Raw genomic sequence first — 16,559 nt, forward strand, 5'->3', positions numbered from 1 at the left:
TCTCCCTTGTCCCATTTGAGTTTTAGCCTTAGTATTTGCAAAAATTCCTTGATTTTCTCCTTCAATCCTGCATTCAATGGATGTTAGTCCACTAGGCATAATATCCAACTCTAACTCATCTCATAAACAAAATATAATTAAAAAAATGTAATAAGTCGTGAGAAAATTTGGTTTGACTAAGCTAGGAGGTGAATTAAGGCCCATATAATTACCCAATGATGAGGCTCATCATCACCCCCCTACTGAAAGTGTTGCTCATCCTCTGAGCAACTCAACCAATATCCATATCCTTCATAGCTCTAGTGGCCTTGACATCCCATGCCTCTGTTGTGGTTTCCTCTTCTTGTGCATAGAAGCCTACTTTCCTTTCTACCTCCTCCCACTTCCTCTTTTCTTATTCTTCCTTCCTTCTAACATTCGTAAGAGTAGTGGTGGACTGGGTTCCAGGCCAATCCAATTGACTTTCAGCCTTTCCATAGATTGCTTGTACATGGGTGTCTTCTTTAGTGCTTCTCTCAATCTTTGAGGAGAGTGGTACTCTCTTATCTTTAAGCTGTATGGCAATGTGTTCCATCTCCTTAGGCAATCATGTATGCTATCATCCCCTAATAGCCTGAACATGTCCTCAAAATGTGATTTCTTACTCTTAGGCAGCAAGATGTCTAAGTGCAAGTTGAGGATCATTTGAAATCAAATTATGGGTACTGATGAGGGCCATGGGATCTGACTGTTCAACTCTAATCATAAGAGGTTCAATTTTCTCTCTTTCCAATATCTTCTTCATCTCTAAAGCCCTTGATTCCTAATGGTTCATCCATGATGCCAAAGCCATCAACTATAAATATCCTAGCCTGGCATTAGGGTCCCATACATTCATGTATGTTAAGGCCATGTTGTGCAAATAAAACTCAAACATCTTTGCCCTATCTTCTAGTGTGCTATGATCAAAAGATCAATGAAATGACTGTAGTCTTGAAATGGCATGGTGCCTCTCTATGCTACGGTCTTGATCTAGAACTATATCCAATGTTCCTTGAGATATAGGGCATAAGATTTAGCTGGAATCTTACACTGGATTTGTTCCAAAGAGAGACTGGCCATACATGCCAATTGATTCTCTCTTTCTTGCAGTTGTCCTCTCAACCATGCATTTTCTGTCTCTAGTTGATTTTTCATTATGGCCTCTCTCTCTTGCTCACAAGCTACTTAGCTCTCTGTCCATCTCCTTGAGATTCTCCTCCATGTGCCCAATGTCTTCCACCCCCTTGGATTTCGCGATCTTCATCCATCGGTGAGTTTTGGCTCTCTCCTTCTCAAGCTCGAAGAGCAGTGGAATAGAAAATTTTTGAGGTATGACCCTGCCTCCTTCAATAAACCTATAGTAGGAGTCAAGGTTAGGTTTGGAACTAGGTTATTTTGACTCTGGGTCCTCTTCTTTAGTTTCTTTTTGTTTTCCTACCTCCTTTTCCAATTTTTATGTCTCCTATAGGTTCAACAGAGTATGTTGTAGGACTGCTTCTGCTTCCTGTAGATTCTGCTGTGTATCTCATAGGATTGCCTTTCCCTTGGAGGAGGTTGATCTAGTCATAGGCCTTCTCACATAGATGATAGGAGACTTAGGGGAAGGCATTTTATCCTTTTTTTTAGGTGTGTCTTCAATCACAATGGGAATTTTGGTTGGTGTTTGGGGTTTCCCCTGCCTTATTCTTGTGCTTTTCCTTGTCCTGAAATATAAGGGGGTCTGCCTCTGTCTTTTTCCTTTTTGCTTGATGGATGTGCTAAGATAAGTGAGGGTAGCTACTACCTCTCTCTCAGTGGGTTCTGGAGACACCCTAGGTGACTCCTCCTTGTTTTCTTCCCCCTCTTTTCCATTACTTTCTTCACCTATGTATTTCCTTTCTTCTTCCTCTTCTAGATCCTCGTCATCTTTATCAGTTTCCTCCTTAACATCCTCCTCTGTTTATTTATCATCCTCCTTCTCTTTCTCCTCTTCTTCTTCATCTTCCTCATTTTCTTCTATTTCATCTTCTTCATCATCCATCTCATCTTCATCTCCTTCTATTTCTTCTTCTTCCTGCTCTACTTCTTCTTCCTCTTTACTGACAGTAGGACTAACATCATATGTGAGAGCTTTGATGTCTTCCTCTACCTGCATGTCTCTGAAAACTAACCATTGTATAGGAATTTTGAGGTTTTGGAGGGAATCTTCTATAAGGATTATAATTAACCCATGGTGAGATAACTGTTGGGAATTTCCCTCTTGCACTATGATGCTTGAGTCTATTAGTGATTGCAACAAGAAGTATGGTATGTTGAGCCTGTCGTGAGGGGGTGTTTCTGCTCCAAATCTCAATTCTTCAAGAAGCCTAAAATGATAGACATAGACCACACTATACCTACCCTCACATGAAATGTATTTGGTCAATTGGTAGCTTACCTCATTCCAGGGATATGGCAAACTTGCTATCCTTACTCCATTTTTTTCCTTAGTGGGTTCCTCACCTTCTAAAAATAATTTCCTTTTGGCAACCTGGCTATCTCCTTTGTCTTCCTTCCTCCATGGTATTCCTAGGGGAAGTGTGGTAACTCTGCTGATGAGTTCAGGGGTTAGTTCTATGGAGAGGCCTCTTACCACAACAAGGGCATGGACTCTAGTGAGTGGAATGAGGGAGAGAGAAAAATCTTAGGCCACCTCATCATCATACCCCCTGAATTTTTTGAGAAACCCCATCCAATTATGCCTTGTGAAGATTTCTAGTACCTGAGGGTGTTGTTGGATTCTCACAATGTTTGTGGGCTCCCTCTTATTAAACCCTCCTGTCATCTTGGTTGGTGAGCTTTTGAGGAGATGAGATGGTTGATACAATTTTCAAATGCAAAAGTAAAAAACTGAGATGACTGTGTGGACAATTCTCTTGCACAACTGCCAAATTCACTCAAACTGGAGGATTTTTTTTATCAATTTACTTAGAAAGAGGAATCTAACTACAGAGCATACCTCTTCATAATGTTTCTTGTGGTTAACCCCCGAGATTTCCCCTCTAAAACTCCTCTCGACCTATCTTGTAGACTGTCTATGTGTATCCTGTAGGAATTCCTTTGCATGGTCCTGTAGGAATATCTGTGCAATCTTGTAGGAATTCCTGTGCAGTAAAACGATGGAGTTTTGCTTTCAATGGGTTACCTAGGTATGGGAGTGAGCCTCAAGGAAGTGAATGCATGAATGCATGGGGACGATGATTATTTCCTCTTATGGTCATTTGGGGTGAGGTGGTGTGTTGGTAGCAGAGGTACGTTTCCATTTTTGGACTATTGGTCCCCACTACCACCTCATCACTCCCCACTCCTCGTAATCAGCTCCCACCTTATGCATCCATAGATTTAACTTCTTTTGTCCTTCTCCTTCTTTGTTTTTGAGTTGACTGTTGCCACATGTGAGAGGACACCCTGTTTTGTCTTTGTTGACTAAGCGAAGGTGGCCAAGTTAACTGGCCACCTTTTCACTTATAAACCAACTTACTCGTAACTTTTACATTTTTTTTACTACATGATGCATATGAGAGAGCGAGCAGGATACTTACCTGTGGTGCCAATACCTTGCTGTAGTTGTTGAAGACTGGAGGTGCTTATTATGTGTATTGGCTGCATGCTATTCTTCTTCCCTTTCTTGTTGTTTTCTGATGATCCCTTTGTTTGTGCAGGTACCTGTTGTTGAAGATGGTGGTGTTTCTGCTGCTTTGGAGCTCCTTCTATCCTTGGATCACCATGATGGAGGCTTGCTTCTATTATGATTTGTATTTTGGGGGATAGGCTCCTACAAGATTTCCTATAGGATGTCCTATAGTTGCTTCTCCCTAAGAAATCTTAACCATACACTTTTCTGGGGTTGTGAGGATGGTGAAATGGATGGAGAGAGAGACTGGGAGTGTGGATAATGAGTAATACTCAGGTGATGCTCTCTATTGCTCCTTGTTTCCCTTATTTTCGAAGACTGTAATTTTTTTTTTGGAAACTGATTTTGTTTTTAAGGGTGAATGTAGGGGTGACAGAATGATGGTGAGTAAGGTATGGTGATGGAATGATGATGAAGGGGGTGCTATTTCATTGACATAGCAGGTCATTTTTTCCTTTAGGGTCACTTCCTGTAGGATTTCTGGGTCACTGTGATTCCTACAGGATCATCCTATAGGTTTTCAAGGGATCCTATAGGTTTACAGGGGATCCTATAGAAAACATAGTCCCCTTGTAAACTGAAGGAAAGGAGTGGAAAAAATGAGAGAAATGGTAGAGTGATGAATGAAAATGAGTGGAAAAATAAAATGTGAGTGAAATAGGTCTCTTGGTGATCCTCCTTTTCTCTTTGATCGTCCTTCTTTCTGACCTACAAAAATATAAATTTTCATGATTTTTTTTATTTTTTTTTTATTTTTTTTAAAACAACTAGGCTGCCTCTGAGAGGTTTTCATCCTAGCTATTTTCCCTGGGCGCCTCAAGAGAGGTTTTCACCCAGGGATCTTTTTATTCTCATTTTTTCTCTCTTTTTTTTATATTGACACCATTGGGCCGCCCCAAGAGGTTTTCAACCCGATAGTGGGGCTCAAATGCCTCATGGAGGTTTTCACCTGAGTCCTTATTTTTTCTCTTCTTTTTTTTCTCAATGATTTGATGAGGCAGGAGCTGAAACTTGCTCCACTATCATCATTGTTTTATTGATATCATCAATGAAATATTGTTTTGACAAAGGTCTGTTGTAAATTTTCAATCGAATCCATTAACAAGTAAATGGATGGCCTCTTGATCTATGGTTCTGATATGCACTGAACCATTATCATGACATCTTTCTACAACATAAGGTCCTAGCCATCTTGTCCTTAAGTTTCCCTTGAAGTGTTTATGCCTAGAATCATATAAAAAATCCTAATCACCTTCTTGAAATTGCTTCTCCTTGATGTTCTTATCATGCCAAACCTTCCTCTAAAGTTGAATTACCTCTGTATGTAGGAGGGCCTGCATTTTGAAGTCATCCAAACCATTTAACTGGAACAATCTCTCTTTTTGTGCATTGCTGAGATCTAGATCTAGATCTAGTTGAGTTGCCATCCTTAATGTGTTATACTCAAATTCAATGGACAACATGGCCTTTTTCCCATAGACCAGCTCATAGGGTGTGAACCCAATGGTGGTCTTCCAGGTGGTATTGTAGGACCACATGGCCTCAACTAGTCTATCTGCCCAATCCTTCCTGCTACGGCTTACCACTTTGGTCAAGATGCCCTCCAGTGCTCTATTGGTCACCTCCACTTGCCCATTAGCTTGTGGATGATAGGGAGTGGATGTTCTATGTTTGATCTTGTGCTAGCTGAGCAAGTCTTCAATCATGTTGGAGGTAAATTGGCTGCCTTGGTCTGTGACCAGCTCTCTAGGGTACCCAAATTTGTAGAATACATTATCTCTTAGGAACTCAACCACCTTCTCCTCTATTGCTGCCTTAATTGCCTTGGTTTCAACCCACTTAGTCAAATAGTCACTGCACACAATGATGTATTGTTTTTGCTTGGAAGGAGGGTCAATAGGCCTAATGAAGTCAATGCCCCACTTGTCAAATGGTTCGAAAGTCACTTGAGGCTGCAGAGGAATTTCATCTCTTGGAGTAGGCCTTCCCATCCTTTGGCACCGATCACAATGACTAGTATATCTTTTCACATCCTGATGAAGAGTGGGCCAATAATAGCCTGCTTGTAACACTTTGAATGATGTCCTCTTTGCTGCAAAGTGACCTCCACAAGGCCCATCATGACAGGTCAGAAGGATGTCAAAGACTTCCTCCTCCCTGACACACCTTCTCAAGATTTGATCTGGGCCAAGTTTGAAGAGATTGCCCCCAATCCAAGTGAAGGGGGCGCTTTTCCTCACTATCTTGATCTTCTCTTTGGAGGACAAGTTCGGTGGGAACTCTACCGATACTAAATAGTTTGCTATATTAGAAAATCACGAAGAGAGAACTGAAATAGAAAATAAGTGCTCATCTGATAACTGTTTCAACCATTCCTTCTTCACCTGCAGGCAAATTTAATTTGGACAAAAAGTCCACAACAACATTTTCCTTACTAGGCTTATCAACAATAGTTAGATCAAACTGTTGTAATAAAAGTAACCATCTTATAATTTGAGCATTCACATCTAGTTTATTCATTAAATATTTGATTGCAGCATGGTTAGTATGCACAAATGTTTGATAGCCTATAATATAATGCCTAAATTTGTTCAATGAATGCACAACAGCCAGGAGTTCCTTTTCATTCACTGTGTAGTTTAGTTCAACCTTGGATAGATTCTTACTAATAAAGTAGATAGCATAAGGCAATTTTTCATCTACTTGACCTATGGTTGCTCCTATGGCTTTATGTGAGGCATCAACATGAATATGAAAGGGGAGGGCCCAATTTGGGCCTCAGAGAATCAGTGTAGTGGTTAACTTGTCCTTTAGGGTGTCTAAGGCCTCTTGACAACTTTTTGACCATATAAACTTGGATTCCTTAGCCAACAAACCAAATAAAGGAGAGGCCAACTTGCTGAAGTCCTTTATGAACCTTCGGTAGTATCCAACTAACCCTAGGAAACTTTTGAAATCTCTCTTCTTTTGAGGAGGTGGGACCTTTTGGATGATAGCTATTTTGTTTGGGTCCACCTGCAGTCCTTGCTGAGATATTTAATGACCTAGCATAGTCCCTGCAATCATCAAGAATTCACATTTTTTGGGACTAAGAGGGAGGTTCATTTCAATGCATTTGTGGAGTGCTTTGCCTAGGTTGGACAAAGCCTCTTGAAAATCATAGCCATAAGGTGTAAAATCATCCATATAAATTTCCACCGCATCGTGGACTAACTCGGCGAAAATAATCAGGACTGCTCTCTAGAAAGTGGCAGGAGCATCACATAGGCCAAAAGGAAGGAACCTATAGGCAAAAGTACCCCAAGGACAAGTGAATATGGTTTTATCTTGGTCATCCAAGCTGACTTGGATTTGGTTGTACTCGCTGAATCCATCTAGGAAAGAGAAAAACTTTTTCCATGCTAGGCCATCTAGCACTTAGTCAATGAAGGGTAGAGGGAAATGGTCCTTCTTTGTGGCTTTGTTTAACTCCCTGTAATCGACACAAATCCTCCACTTACCATTTTTATTTGGAACTAACGCCAAAGGAGAGATCCACTCACTATCGGAGATAGGGTAAATGAATCCTGCATCTAGCCATTTTTGCAATTCTTCTTCGACTATATCTTTAAGAGTTGGATTCATCCTCCTTTGGGGTTGTCGGACTGGCTTGCAACCCTCTTTGATGTATATGTGGTGAGTACACACTAAGGGGTGTACTCCCTTCATTTCTTTGTAACTTGAAGTGAAGGCATCTAGATGTTCCTTTAGCATGTTGCATAACTTCTCTTCTTGGAGAGAAGAAAGAGATGGATTGATTTTCAAGGTTCTCTCAGGGCTGAATTATATGGTTTTGACACGGAGGGGGTTGGAATCGGCCAATCATAGGTCAATTGGATGATTGTTCTTGGTTTCCTTTACTACATCTTCTAAGGGCAATTATTGGGAGTTGGACTTTGGGGTAGGTGTTTAATCAAATCATCTTCATCCTATTGTCCTCCTCCCATGGTTGTTTCTAAAGTATAAGGTTGGGTCGAATAAACTTCATCTTCTTCCTCCTCCTCCACCCATAAAGGTAAATCGTGCTCTAGAGATGGCTGGGTAGGAGGGTATAAGACTAACTTCTTGGACATATGTCCATTCTTTATGGTCATATTCCCAGCTTTGCAGCTAATGTAAGCATCAGTAGTGGCCAACCATGGTCTCCCAAGGATGAGAGGGTAACCAGTAAGCTTAGCCTTAGGTTGGAGAACTAGGAAATCTATAGGGTACTCCCAAGAGTCAATCGAGACCATCACATCTTCCACAATCCCCTCAGGGGTTATTGTGAAGTGGTTTGCAAGTTGCAGAACTGTTGTGGTCTTCCTCAATGAACCTTGGAGGTTGAGCTTGAGCATGGTGTCCTTGGTCATCACATTAATGGAAGCCCCAAGATCAATCAAAGTGTGTGGAACAATGGTGCCATTGATGTGCACATCTACTACAGGGCTTCCAGGGTCTAAATACTTTAGACATATTACCTCCCCTAGCATTAAGTCGGATAGTTGTCCAATGACATTAATGGTAGGGGCATCCCTTCTTCGCCTCCCTGGATGCTTGAATCACTTCTCCTTAATCAACTTATTGTAAATAGGAAAATCTTTTATTTCTTGGAGAAGTGGAATCTTTACGCATATATTTTTCAATTCTCCCAGAAGTTTAGTCTCTTCGGGGGTAGGCTGGAGTGGTTGGGTTAATCTCTCAAGAAAGGGTGGATTCACTTTAATAATGCTTTCCTCTCTTTCTTCCTCAAGCTCCCTAGGTGAAGGTGGAGGTTGGTTATCTAGGAGAACTCTCCCAGATCTCTAGTTAATCTCCTATATTTTCACAAGATAAGCCGGATATGATGTCTCTCAACTGTATATTTGTTGAGCCTATCTGTTGTTCGGGTTCGGATTTGGCTGGGTAGGCATCTGGGGTTGCTTGGGTGGAGCAAAGTGTAGCAGCTTTGGTTGGGCAGGTGGTGGAGGCAATAAAGTTGGAGCATTGTCGTATTGGGGCCTCCACCCCTGGAGCGGTGCATTCCACTGAGGTTGTGGCGGAGCATATGGTTGAAATGACTAACTTGCTGGCTCAGAGTGATATTGAGATGCAAAGGCCAAGGAGGGGGTGTAGACTAGGAAGGATGAGTAGGAGGTCCCCAAGAAGGTATGGCTATGGTTTGGTTGGGGTTGTAATATGCATGAGATGATCCTTGCATGCCCTGTTGGTATGGTCTAGGCCCATTAGGTCTCCTTTGATTTATGTAGCAGACCTGCTCAGTGACCCCTTCAACTCCTTGATATACAATTTTGAGTCCAGGCAAAGAAGGGCACTTGTCTGTGGAGTGGTTTTCTTCATAGACTCAGCAAATTTCAATAGAATTCAATGGACATTCATTCCTAGGATGCCTCCTGGTGCATCTAGGAAAAAAAATGGCCAAGGCTCTCTCTGCTTCCTCCTTCTTTCTTTTAATGTGCATAGTGTCCATTTGCAAGGCAAGGGTTTGCAACATCTCACTTTTGAAATCTTCCAGCATGTTTTCGATTTCACCCTTGATGGATATATTGGAAGAGGATGTACTGACGATAGGTTGACTACCCCTACCCTTTTTCCTAGCTACCCTAGAAAGGTTTCTAAACATAGTCTTGATATCCTCATAGGGTAATTGGTAGATATCTCCTCCTGCTAACAAGTATAGGGTATCAAGAAGATTTTCCCTTACTCCCCTAAGTAGGACCAACTTTAGTGACTCAAGGTCAATTGTGCACCTAGCCCTTTTGTAACTAAGATGGAATCTTTCTTCGTAATCCTCTAGGGATTCATCATTGCCTATGGCCATCCTAAAAATTTCCTCTTTAGAATCCTTTGACCGACAGTAGTATCGATACTTGTTGTTAAAGGCTTGGTGCATCTGAGCCCAAGTTGTGATGCTATCCCCAGGTAAACCCATGAACCAGCGTAATGCTGCATCCTTGAGGGTAGATGGAAATAGTTTTAACTTCTGCTCATCATCTGTATAGTCATAAGTTCATCATATAACAACAAACTCAAATTGGAAAGTGTCGGGGTCTTCTGTGTTCAAGCCATGGAAATGAGGTAGGGCAGAGGGGATGATATTTTTCATCTTAGTGTCCCCATTGGTTTCCCTAATGGGGAAGGCACCCTTAACTCTATCTATTCCCTCTATCATTTCTATTTTCAGCCATTGGTTTAGTAGGAATGGGTTCTTCTTCTTCTTCTTCTTCCCCTGTAGGTTCTTTAAATATATCAAGTTTCTCACCTAAGGGTTCCTCCAATTCATAGCCACTGAAGAAGAGGGTAGGTTGGCTATTTGATGCAGTGGGGGTATTTGGAAAAAATTTCCCTAACTTATCCCTATTCCTACAAGGCATGAAAGGAAATGATTTTGGTTTGGTTTTGTGTTTTTTTCAAACTTGGAAAGTACTTTGCAGAATTGAAATTACTGTTTGAATCAAAACTACTGAATGAATGAAAAAAATACTTTGTTGAATTGAAATCTTGCTTGCAAAATGGAAAGGAAAGCTAAAAATGCAGAATGAAAAAAAGGAAACAACTAAATTACTTTTGCAGAAATAAACTAATGGCAGAATATTGGAGACAAGAAATAGAAGAAAAGAAAGCAGTAATCACATTTTACTCAGACACCTCCTTGACAACGGCACCAAAAAGTGATGAGTACCAGTATTATAGCAAGAATGTTGCAACTCTTGGGCTACCAAATTTACTTTATCAACCCGGGGTTCATACAAACTTGGAGGCAACACTATTGTGTACACAAGTAAAAGTGATGGTTCTGCCTGTTGTCACTGTTCAGCTGGCGAGAGACCATTGGGGTTTTCAAGCCAGAATTCTATGGAGTCAGAAGAATCTTGATTTCTTGATGGAAGAAAGGTAAATCTACTCTAAGAGAGAGCTACTCTACTGCAATAATGGAGAAGACCGAAATTCAATGCTAAATCACACCATTTCCTAAGTAACTGCTAAGAAATTATGCTTTGAAAAAATGCTAAATTAACATGAACCAAATACTACTATCTAAGTATAGAAGTAAGAAGCATCAAACATCACTGATGTGCAAGTAAAGAGGCTAAAATAAATCTATTTTTGTCTTTTTGTCTTTTCATGCAAAATCAGGTATGCAAACTAATTTCTTCTAGTGATGTGGCAAGTGAATTAAGGATGTTTGTGGATGGTTGGAAGGGTTAGGAGATGGTTGGATGGTGTGGGATACCATTGGGAGGCTTTTGGTGACTTCCTAGAGGTTTTCTCTCAATTCGGCCTCAAAACAAGCCATTTCAGGAAAACCTACAGGATGTACTAGAAACCTACAAGATTCCTTGTAAACCTACAAGATACAGCCAAGAGCAAAATGTGAGGTGTTGGAGGTGATAGAAGGCTTAGGAAAGGTGTCTGATGGGTGGAATGGAGTGGAAGAAGGTCTAGGATCACTCAGAAGTCAACAACAAAGATAGGAGATGGTTGGATTCACTCAATGTGCTTGGAAGAATTTCTATGAAAAATGATGAAAATTAGTGAAGGTGATGGTGAAAACAAGGGATGGATATGGTGGATGGAGTGGAAGGTGGTTTCTGGCTATGAAGTCTTTATCTCCTCCTGAAGCACCTGCTCTACATAAAACATGTATATTTTCCAAAAAGCTATGTAAACAAGAAACATTCTCATAAACTAGAAAATCAGAATTAATGAACTAACTGCCTACATTATGCATGAGGAAAGTTGCTGAAAGGAATGAAAGCATGGATGAGATATACTACAAAAATGAAGATGAAAAATATGACAATGGAGTCCTACTTTGCAAAACTGACCAAATGCTAATTTAAAGACAACAAACTCCAAAGCTTATAAAAGAAATAGAAATCTGTGTTTTTGGGGCTGCATAAGGGTCCCTTCCTCAAGTCATGATCTCAGAGGGAGGAAGTGAGCCCGAGACACTTGCTGATTGTTAAAAATAGCAACAAGAAATGATAAAAATAGAATCTAGAATATTCCAATTTTAATTTGTCCTTGAATTAAAATTCGAATTTAGTCTCACTAACTGCTTGAAAAATAATTAATTAATTCATTATGGATTAATTAGTTGGAGAAATTCAAGTTAGAAGTCTTTCTAAATTCATGCAACAGTTATCCCTTAAATTAAGGAGATTATCCCTTAATTAAGGAGATAAGGTTGAGTTGTATTTGAGTTGTAATTAGTTATCTCATTTTATTGAGTTAAGTCCAGTTAGATTAGTTCCAAACTGTTTGAGGAACTAATTGTGAGTTCAGTCAGTTAATGCATGCATGCATCCAACTAGTGTACTCCAGATAACTGAAGATTCTCTCATCATTAACTCATGCATGTCTATTATGAGAAAGACCCAGTTGAGATTAAAGACAGGGACAATGTACTATCAGTTGCATGAGTTTTCCTATAAAGGAAACTCATCCATGCAGAAGGAACAAGGTTCCTTGAGGATTGCGCAGTTTTATAGGGTGTGAGATCAGTGTGAGTAATCAATGTTACACTTGGTAATAGGAGGATCACCCAAGAGAAATAGCGCAAGGAAATTGGAGGCTTGGAGGGTTGAGGAGAAGGTTTTTGAGAAGCCTTATTTGCTTGTGAGCATCCAGAAGGATTATACTGAGAGCTAGCTAGCTATGAGAGCTAAAGCTTTGTGTAATTCTGAGATATTTTCACCTTGTATGATGATATATAGTTGGATTTTTAGCTGAGGCTTTCCCCTAAGTATTCTTTTGTATTTCATGTGCATTGATTCTTCTTCTAGTTATATGTGTTTAGCTTGATCTTGCTCAAATATATTAAGCTTCCGCAAGTTTGATTGTAGAAGTATATTAAAGTATTTTGCTTTAGTTATATTGCATTATCAAGTTAATCTATAGTCATAATTTCTACACTGGCAACCTTGTGGTGCTCCTTTTATCCTTGCTAACCTACTACTAAAGTAAGGCACAAATGGAAGCAAACTAATAAACAACCAATCCAATCTACACTACTTGCAATGGAAATGCATCTAAAAGAAAATTAACAATGAAGCTATGAAACTAAACTAAACATACATATACAAGAAAGAGGAGCCTTGGCTGCTAGGGTTGGGCCCTAACCCAAGAGCTTCAGCCCTCTAAGTTAACTCAGTGCTGGCTCAAAACAAAACTCATTCTTATTACCAAAACATAAAATTACATCAATAACACTTTCACAAGTCTGGAACTTGAAAATATCTTAGATTTTTACAACAAAAATTCAAATCCTAATGAGGCTCTAGGCCTCTCTACTTATACAACTGAAGTCCCCAACGACTTCCTTAAAATCAGGGAGGCTCGGCTCCCAAACTTGAGATAAACTAGCTCTTTGTCTCTCACTTGCTTGGCTGCCTTCTAATCCTCATGGCTTGTCGTCTTGCACTCCGAGCTAGTGTGATGGATGGAGGAATATTCAAATGCGGGATAAGTAAATGAGCAGGATTTACCTCCTATAATCCCTCTCCCTTGTCCCATTTGAGTTTTAACCTTAGTATTTGCAAAAATACCTTGATTTTCTCCTTCAATCCTGCATTGAATGCATATTAGTCCACTAGGCATAATATCCAACTCTAACTCATCTCATAAACAAAATATAATCAAAATCATGTAGTAAGTTGTGGGAAAAGTTGTTTTGACTAAGCTAGGAGGTGAATTAAGGCCCATATAATTACCCAATTATGAGGCTCATCAATTGATTTCATAGATTAATGGTTGAATTATCTTTAGCATTATTTCATTACAAGTAGTTGTGGATTTGATTAGTTTGCTTCCATTTGTGCATTGCTTCAGCATTATCTTAGGAATATAAAGGCATATAAAAAATTTGTTAGTAGGTGGATTTGGCATCACTCCTCCCTTCGGGGACCATGGTTTAAGGAAAGAACTCCTATGCAACCCCAAAAAGACAAAATTCTGATTTCTCATGGAATATAGGGTTTTTTGTTACTTAGGTCAGCATTTTACTTGTTTTCAAGAATATTATTTAATTTTCATTTCTGCTATCTTTAGTCTTACATTAGATTTCATCAAGGTTTCATATTACCCTACAAGTTTTCCCATGCATGGAATAGGCAGCTAGCTCATGAAATTATGTTTCCCTTAGTTAATTGAAATCCTTCTTCTTTACATGATTTCTGGATAAATGTCAATGATTGATATAGTGTAGGAGTTTCAGCAGTACAGAGAGATTTCATGATCAACAACCCCATCCTAACCTCATCCATCGACAATTATCACTTTCTTTCACTAGATCCCTCACCGAATTCATCATTCCACAAGAATACTTCTCCAATCTTGTTGAGAAAATCCAACCATCTCATAACTCTGTTTGTGAGTTTTGAAGAAGTCATAGGCACTCCATTGCTTCTTTTCATCCACCATCCACCTTCCCTAATCCTTAAATCACCTTCCAAATCCATCCTCTTGCTCTCGACTGTATCTTGTAGGAATACAGAGGTTCCTGTAGGAATACAGGACATCCTGTAGGACCCATTAGGACATCCTGTAGGTTGACCTGTAGTGGCCTGTTTTGAGGCTGAATTGTGGAAAAATACCCTAGGAAGCTAGAAAAGGAACCCTACTTGCCTCCCAAGCCATCTGACCATCCACCATCATCCCTAACCCACATGCAACATCACCAAAAGAAGTTAGCTTTCACGCTTTCACACAAAAAAGACAAAAAGGAAAAGAGGGTTATTTTGCTCATTTACATTCACAACAATAGAATGTTTGATGTTTCAAATTTCATGCCTAGGACAGTAGGATTGCACATATGATAATTTAGAATTCTCTTGAAGAAAATCCTCTTAGCAGTTATATTAGATGAATGGTTTGTTTAAGCATTTTATTTGAGTATTTTTCCTTACTGGAGTAGACACAATTTCTTTTAGTGTAGAGTTCCCTTTTTCCTCATTGGTAATCAAGATTCTTCTGAATCAATAGAAGTCTAGTTTTAAAAACCTTAGTGGTCTATCGCCAGCTTAGCAGTGAACAAGAACAGACCCAACACATTTACTTGTGTATACAGCACTGTCACCTCCATGTTTGTACGAACCCCGGGTTGATAAAGTAAAGTTGGTAGCCCCAAGAGTTGCAGCATTCTTGCTGCAATACTGGTGCTCATCAATTTTTTGTGCCATTGTCGGGGAGGTGTCTAAGTAATATGTGATTTCTTCTTTCTTTCTTCCATTTCTTATCTCTGACATTATGCTATTAGCTTCATTTCTGCAAAATTAATTTAGTTTGATTTCTTTTCCATTTCGCAAGTGATATTTCATTCAAGCAATTAGTTTTCATTCAGTCAGTTAGTTTCCATTCCGTTTGTGATTTCAATTCTGCATATCTTATAAAAGCTCAAAAAAAAAAACAAAAACACTTCTTTCATGCCTCGTAGGAATAGGGATAACCTTGGGAAAATTTCTACCAAATACCCCCACCGCTTCAAACATCCAACCTTCCCTCTTCTTCAATGGCCGTGAATTGGAGGACCCCTTAGGTGAACAACCAGAGATATTTGAAGAGCTTACAGGGGGAGAAGAAGAAGGAGAACCCATTCCAACTAACCTAATTGATGAAAATAAAAATGACAGAGGAGATAGAGAGAGAATTGAGGGTGCCTTCCCCATTAGAGAAATTAATGGGGATACCAAGATGAAAAACATAAGCTCCTCTACTCTTCCTCATTTCCATGGCCTGACTTCAGAAGATCCAGACACTTTCTTGTTTGATTTTTCTGTCATATGCAGAACTTATTATTACACCAATGATGAGCAAAAGTTGAAACTATTCCCATCCACTCTAAAGGATGCATCTTTGCGTTGGTTCATGGGTTTACCTGGGGATAGCATCACAACTTGGGCTTAGATGTAGCAAGCCTTCAACAACAAGTATCGAGACTACTGCAAGTCCAAAGACACTAAAGAGGAAATTTTTAGGATGACCTTAGGGCATGATGAATCCCTAGAGGATTATGAAGAAATATTCCAGCTTAGCTACAAAAGGGCCAGGTGCACACTTGATCCTGAGTCACTGAAGCTAGTCCTGCTCAGAGGGGTAAGGGAAGATCTTCTGGATACCCTATGAAGATATCAAGATTGTCTTTAGGAACCATTCTAGGGAAGCTAGGAAAAAGGGTAGGGGTAGTCAACCAATGGCCAGTCCATCCTCTTCCAATACATCCATCAAAGGTGAAATTGGAAATATGTTGGAAGATTTCAAGAGTGAAATGATGCAAACCCTTTCCCTACAGATGGACACTATGCACATCAAGAGAAAGCAGGAGGAAACAGAGAGAGACTTAGCCATTTTCTACCCTAAATGCACAAGGAGGAACCCTAGGAATGAATGTCCATTGAATCTGATTAAAGTCTACTAGGTCTATGAAGAAAACTACTCCAAAGACAAGTGCCCTTCTCTACCTGGACTAAAAGCTATGTATCAGGGAATTGAAGGGGTGACTAAACAGCTCTGCTACATAAATCAAAGTAGATCTCATGAGCCTCGACCATACCAGCAGGGCATGCAAGGGTCATCCCATGCATATTATAACCCTAACCAGACCACATCCATTCCCTTTTGGGGGCCCCCTGCTCATCCCTCCTGCTCTACAACTCCTCCTTAGTACTTTTCACCTCAGTACCATTCCCAGCCGAGTAGCCAATCATTTCATCCATATGCTCTGCCACAGCCTCAATGGAATGCACCACCCCAGGGGTGGAGGCCCCCATACAACAATGCTCTAGCTTTATTTCCTTCACCACCTACTCAATGAGAGCTTTTACACGTTGCTCCACCTAAACAACCTCAGATGCCTGCCTAGCCAAAT

This window comes from Pinus tabuliformis, chromosome 6, assembly GCF_031772625.1.
Source record: "Pinus tabuliformis cultivar Carrire ecotype Pingquan chromosome 6, CPIR1, whole genome shotgun sequence".
In the NCBI taxonomy this organism is placed as follows: Eukaryota; Viridiplantae; Streptophyta; class Pinopsida; order Pinales; family Pinaceae; genus Pinus; species Pinus tabuliformis.